This window comes from Sturnira hondurensis, unplaced genomic scaffold (assembly GCF_014824575.4).
Source record: "Sturnira hondurensis isolate 20B ecotype Veracruz unplaced genomic scaffold, ASM1482457v3 Scaffold0010128, whole genome shotgun sequence".
NCBI lineage: Eukaryota > Metazoa > Chordata > Mammalia > Chiroptera > Phyllostomidae > Sturnira > Sturnira hondurensis.
Genome location: NW_028082759.1, coordinates 16,115,200 through 16,122,554, shown reverse-complemented (window position 1 = coordinate 16,122,554; position 7,355 = coordinate 16,115,200).

Here is a 7,355-nt window from a genome sequence, read left to right as displayed (position 1 = left end):
TTGTTCAGTGTTAAAAAAATTCACTAGAAGAGGACTTGGAAAAACTAACTCTGACAGGTTGGTAAGTAGGGATGGATCTTTCTAAGAAGCTGGGACAGTGCATTTGAAGAACTGGAAGGACACAAAAACACGGAGACCAGATGGCCAAAGGGCTGACCTGCAGTGCCCACTGTGCTTCTCCTCAACCCCCCATCAAAATTGTCAGCTTATGTTAAAAAAAGAAACACTGGTAGCATCTCCTGGAGGAAAGTGGATGAAATAAAAAGAGGTATCTCTAGTAGTTGCATCCTTAATAGAAATGATTAAGAAACACTGCTTTAGACTCCAAACTCTGCTGTGTACTTGGAAAGAGTATGACATGTGACTAGAAATAGGAAGGGAGGCCCTGGCTGGTGTAGCTCAGTGGATTGAGCGCTGGCCTGCGAACCAGAGGATCGCGGTTCGATTCCCAGTCAGGGCACATGCCTGGGTTGTAGTCCAGTTCTCTGCAGGCCAACTCCCAGCAGGGGACGCACAAAAGGCAACCATACATTGATGTTTCTCTCCCTCTCTCCTTCCCCTCTAAAGATAAATAAATAAATAAAATCCTAAAAAAAAGAATTTATAATTATAAAAAAAAAAAGAAAGAAATAGGAAGGGAGCTTGGCTCACACCAACAACAGCCCCTAACCCCAACAACAGCCCCTAACCCCAACAACAGCCCCTAACCAACAACAGCCCCTAACCCCAGGGGGTTTGCCAAGCAGAATCCCATCTGTTGTGGGTTAACTGTGTCCCTTGGACGACATGAAGTACCACCGAGTATCTGTGAAGGTGATCTTATCTGGAAGTATTTCCAGATGTAATGAAGTTAAGATGACATGCTATGGGGAAGGGTAGACTCTTAATCCAACATGATATGTGTCCCTATAAGATGAGACACAAATATAACTATCCATAGGAGAGTGTCACGTGAAGAAAGACACAGAGAAAGCTGATGTGACTAGGCAGGCAGAGATGAGAGTGATGCGTCACAAGCCAAGGACTGCGGCAACCCCAGAAGCTAAGGGGAAGTCAATGGAATAGATTATCTGCTAGAGCTTTCAGAGAGAATGTGGCCCTGTTGACACCTGTATTTTAGACTTTTAGCCTCAAAACAGTGAGAAAATAAATGCCTCTTGTTCTAAGCCACTCTGTGTTCATTTGTTACAGCAACTCCAGGAAATTAATGTAGCATCTGTTCAGCCAGTAAGAACTAGGCCTTTATCTAAATACCCTGATCACTTGGAGCTTTAAAAAAAATCTTATAGTTACATTAAGTTACCAAACATATTCTCAATTTAGAAATTAGAATACCCAGCTACATATAAAAACTGATTTAAAGGTTAAATTACCGCCCCCCTCCAGAGTTGGGCTCTGCAGCAAGTCAATGAAGAAACCAACAGCCAATGAAGGGCACCCCATATTTCCCCCAGGTCTTTCTTCTCCGACCAGTTAACCCTAGTTCCAAGCCTCTGGAACATGGGAGTGGGGTGAAAGAAGGCAGGTAGGAAAAGAAGAGGTAATTGGAGTGGGAATATATCCAAAGTCGATTCACAGCCAGTCTTTGTTCCTTCTTCCCCAATCACTGGGGACTTCCAGTCTGTATTGCCTTTCATATAAGTTGTACTGTCTCACTTTATCACTTACTGCAGCCACAGCTCCAAGTGACACCTCCAGCTTCCATCTGCCGAGACCAGTTGGGTCCCTGGGCAGCCTAATGGGATAGGACCGTGACTGCCTCGTGACAGTGTCCTCACATGCAGGGTCCACAGCCATTCCACAGGGAACTCTGACAAACCATGGGGAAAAGAGGAGACACCCAATACAGCATCTCTACATTGCTCTACTGTCAACTGCCCAGCAGCTCGTCTCTTGGTCTTTAGATCCCTCAGGAACCAGTCCAGTATTTTAGACAACCACCCCCAGACTTCACAAGACACACATTACACTCTCACTGAGTATCCATGAAGCACAGCAATGAGAGGGGAAAACAGGCTACCACCCCACACCTACCTCCCCGTGGATATTCCTAGTGGACCCAAAAATCTGTTTTAATCTCCAAATATTGCACCCCTGTTTCAGTATGAATGTAAAAGTTATCAAGCTCCTATTAGGGAATGTCTACAACGTGATCTATTTCATAAATCACCTTGGTATCTAACATCTCTTCCCTCAAGGGGTCAAAACTTTTCCAATTTTACAACCTATAGTATTAGTTTTTATAATTTGAGTTTTAAGAGACCCATGAGAGAAGCAGCTGGAAGTTGTGCGATATGTCTACTGGATGCGCCATTGTTGTTTTTTTAAGTTTCCTGATCATTCCATGAATTTTACATTGTCCTCAATATAATCTGTCCCACTGAGTCTGGCAGAGTGCTAATGGCCCCCACCATGTTGTCCCTCCCAGTTCCAGTCTCCTTGTCTATTCCTCCTGGTTGCGGTTCAGTGTTTTTCAACACCTTCCAAATTTACCACCCTGTCAAAGCTTTAACGCCAACTTCCGCACAAAGTGATCCCCAGGTTCTTTGGGCCTGGTTGATTTATGATCCTCTGACCTTGTATAGCAATTACAGCTAATGCCTATAATTTATATTGTCTTCCTGGGTAGCATTGTGCTGTCATGTCTCCCCAACTATATTTTAAGTTCCTCAAGGGCTGTTATTGTAGCTTTCACCTCTCACCTCGCCCCTGCCCATTCAGCACTTAATTCAATGTTTAGCACGTAGGAAGGAAGTTCCTAATAAGTACACACCCACCTGCTATGTGTTAAATACCTATTAACAAAGCTAGAGCTAACTCATGTGGCATAAATATCTTGTCATGTCCTATGACAGAAATTGCATAACAAGTTCTTATCGTCACATTTGAACAAACTAATATGTCAGATAGGAAAAAGGCCACAAAGAAATATGAGAGAAGTATGGGCCATCCTATGACAAGGATGTCAGTATTTGGAAATATATCCACAGGTAAGGCTTTTGCATTTCTCTGTGTTTGAACTTGCCTCTCTGATGGAGGTAGCACTTTCTTCAGTGAGAACACAGATAAATAAAGTAGGAGGAGGCGTCTAGAATTTGACATTCAGGAGAATTCTGGATCCATAGTAAAACAATGGGTTTGAATATCAGGCTTTCCTTAGGGAGAAAGGGACTTTGAAAACCACAAACTCAGTTGCCATAACATAGTAGAAGTCAGACCTAGAGACTTATTAGGTCATGCAGTTTTGTGATTCTAACAATGGAGAAAGCACAGGGGACAATGTAAAAAATACAAAAAACTACCTTGGGCTTTAAAGCTGCGTGGATACAAAGACAGAGGAGAAAGAGGGCGAATATCAAGGCCTCACTTCCCCTCCCTTGAGTTAAATAAACCCCCAGATGAACATGGGGACAGGAGCATTAGGACTGCCTGCCACTTTCAGGACAGAGACTGAAGAGAACTCCAGATTCTCCAAGAAAATATTACTCTCCCCCAAAATGAGATGACAGGAGGCCCACTGTCCCCAGAGTCACAGTGCCATGAGGGGAAGAGTAGAGGAAAGAAGAAAAAATTCTAATGCCCAACCACTCCCCCAAAAGTCATCTGAGTCACCCAGCCCTGATAAGAAGGAACTAAAGCTTGTCTAGTCCACTGTCCTCATTTCACAGATGAGGAAGCTAAAGACCCCGCTGCCAGACTTGTTTACTGAAGAGTATCATGCATGAGGACACAGAAGAAGGAATAATTCCAATATTTCTAGCACATACTAAAATAATAAGAACATAAATTAATATTATTTAGTTAATATTTAAAAATAAAAAGTCCAATAATTTTAAATCCATTTTAATCAACAACATATTTTAAATTAAAATAATAAAAAATTATTCCACAGGGGAATTAGTCATTTTATTATAAATCTAGTAAGGTTACTGAATTTAGGCTCACCATACAAAAATCAGTGGCATTACTGTATAACAACAAATTAAAAATAGAAAATATGAATTTAAAATTAAATTGAAAAATCTCAAATACTCCAGCATAAATGTAGTAAATGATGTTCATGACCACTACACCAGAAACCTATAAAACATTATTTAAAGGGGGGAAAAAGCCAATAAATAAATGCAAAGCCAATAAATAAATGGGATATGTCATGCTCATATAGGAAGATTCAATATTACAAAGATGTCAGTTCTCCTCAGATTGATTCATATGTTCAGTGTAGTTACAACTGAAATCCCAGCAGTTGGTTTTAAGTTAACAAGCTAACATTTACACTGAAACGCAAAGGGCCAAGATTAGCCGAGGTGACATTAATGAAGAACAGAGCCAGAGGTCTTCAATTACCATATCAAAGTTATTATAAAGTTTCGTAATTAACAAAGTGAGTAATCAGTACAAAAACAAACAGATATGGAATGAAACATGGAATCCAGAACAAACCCACCCAAATTGTGACAATTAATTAGGCAAGTAAATTACAGCCACTTTGATGATGCAGAGCCATGGGGGTAGGGCAATCTCTCTCCTACAGAGGGCCGTGTATCGAAATGTGGGTGATAAAACAATGGAGCTCTTGGAAGGTACTGTCCTTCCCGTTGGGATAGGCAATGCTTTCTTAAACAGCATAGAAGAAGTAGGAACCATAAAGGGGAAAAATGGTAAGTTTGACCACATTTAAATTAAGGACTTCCGTTCATCAGAAGATGCCAAGTAGAGAATGAAAAACCACTGAACGCAAAAAGATATATATATCTTTGATATATATATATATATATATATATATATATATGATAATTATCATTCAGAATATTTCAATAAACTTCTACAAATCAATAAAAACAAGACACACAACTCAATAGAAAAATGGGCAAAAGACATAAATAAAAATTTCACAAAAGAGGGCATTCAAATTTTCAATAAACATATTCAGATTTCCTCAACTTTATTAGTCCTTTGGAAATGCAAATGGAAATCACAACGAGACATCACTACCTGCAGACAAATGTGGCTAAATAAAAGGAACATATACTCCCAAGACTCCGTGCAAGGTCACAGAGCGAAGGTACTGCCATTCCCTGCTGGAGGGGGCAGATGGGGGAAGTTGGCAGAACCTGAGCAAACAGTTTGGCAGTCTCTTAAGTTGGACATAAGTGCGCCGTACAGCTGGGCAAATTCTGTCCCTAGGTTTATAGCCACGATGCAGGCCTACAACAATGGTCGCCAACCTCACATACAAGAATGTTTACAGTGACATCCTTCACAGTAGAGATCAGCTAGAAACAGTCCCGATACCCATTAACGGAAGAGCTGATTAAGAAAAGTAAGATCTATTCAAACAAGAAAATACTATATGTTAACAAGGATGAACAAACCACAGTTTCATCAACAACATGGATAAATATCATAAGCAATGTTTCGGGTAAAAGATCACGAGCAAACAGTGCATACTATCACATGGGACAGCATTTACATCAGATCAGGGGGAGCTCTTGTTTGGTGTAAGTGACCAGGAGAAGACGTGAGGGGAGATTTTGAGGTATTAATACGATTCTTTCCTAAGCTTGGCACCTGGGTCTTCAGGCAGGTGTGTTTGGCTCACAAAAATGTATCAAGCTGTAAACTTTAGATTTGCTCACTTTTTCCTGTGCCTGTTACACTTCCGCAGTTAGCCTTTTTAAGTGGCATTGGGACCCCCACCCACCTGTCTGTACTACTTGAAAAACATGAATAGATTTCGAAAATAATCCCTGATTTTAAAAGTAATCATGAGGAAATGAAAGCCAATTTCAACCTGCAAATGCTGTTCCTCACCATCTACAGGTATGATGACTCAGAAAAGTACGTGCAGGCAGAACAGGGGTGTTTTCCCTAAAACGGGGCCATTTTCCATATTTTCAACACATGATATTTCTCCTCAAATCACTTATTCATTGTTAGCTTTGTTCAATAAAAGGGAATCTGCCCTGGTTGGTGTGGCTCAGTGGATTGAGCATCCGCCTACAAACCAAAGGATAACCAGTTTGATCCCCAGTCAGGACACATGCCTCAGTTGTGGGCCAGGTCCCAAGTAGGGGACACATGAGAGACAATCACACGTGGATGTTTCTGTCCCTCTCTTTCTCCCTCCTTCCCCCTCTGTCTATAAATAAATAAATAAGTTAAATCTTCTAAAAAATAAAGGAAGAAGGCACACCAAAGCTTTAAAATAAGGGAATCTACAATAAAATGTATATTCTATTTTAAAGCATATTTGTATATTTAACATATACAGACACATTTGTATATTTGCATATGTTAAGAAATTTTTACTTTTTGAGCTATACTAGCCAGAAACATCATCTGTAAACATTGGACCTGACTTTGAAATATTTCCTTTTACAAATACTAAAACTGCTATGAGTTGGATTCTTTTTTTACTTTTCCCTTGTTTATTTTATGAAACAATTATTTCAGAAAAGAAAAACACAAAACAAAGGTTTAGAAGTATAAGTTCTTATAATTGTCTGCATTTAAAGTTTGGAAAGAGAATATACATGAAAAATAAGCACAATAAACACCTATTTATCTTTGCGCACAGTGAGACAGAAAACACTTTCTTTTCTGAATTAGAATTATACCTACAGCAAGCATGAATAATGAAAAATTGCAAAGGCAATAATCAAGGCTCAGGCACTTTGAAATGCGTGCTAAACCTATGCCAGAGGAAAGGGACACATAAAATAATGACACCAAAGCCACAGGCCATGGTTAAAGCATATCAACAATTGAATATGAGAAATAATTAATTTCTACACATTTTTACTCAATTTTTTCGTTTGAAATCATTTTACTGTTTATACCATAGTCACAATCAAACTGGCAAAATTGCTCCATGCCAGACAGAACAGAGCCCAGCCCGGCAAGGAAAATAAGCGAGGGCTTTCACCAAGCAGGCGAGGGACCGCACCAGGGAGACTCAGGGCCAACGGCCGCCGTCTCAGACAGCAGCGCCCAGGTGTGTGAGTGGGTGGGGGTAGAGGGCGCTCCCTCAGTACTCGGCCAGGTGGCTGCTGGCTCCAGAGGAGACCTTCCTAGTGTGCTCGGTAAGCCAATCACTCGGAACAAAGGTATAGATGGAGCCGAGGAAATCTGCAGAATACAGTTCTCCAAGTTCCTGGGTGGATTCTCTAAACCTCTGTGATACATGGTTGCTGAATTAGGATTCTGCAAAGGTAGCCCCATAAATGGACATCCAGGGAAATCTTATAGCCAGCGAAGTTCTTAGGCCAGAACAATAAACAACCACACAAGCCAAACCTACACACTGTGAACTAAAACGGTGTCACGTTAGGGCTTCTGAAAGGACCAGAGAG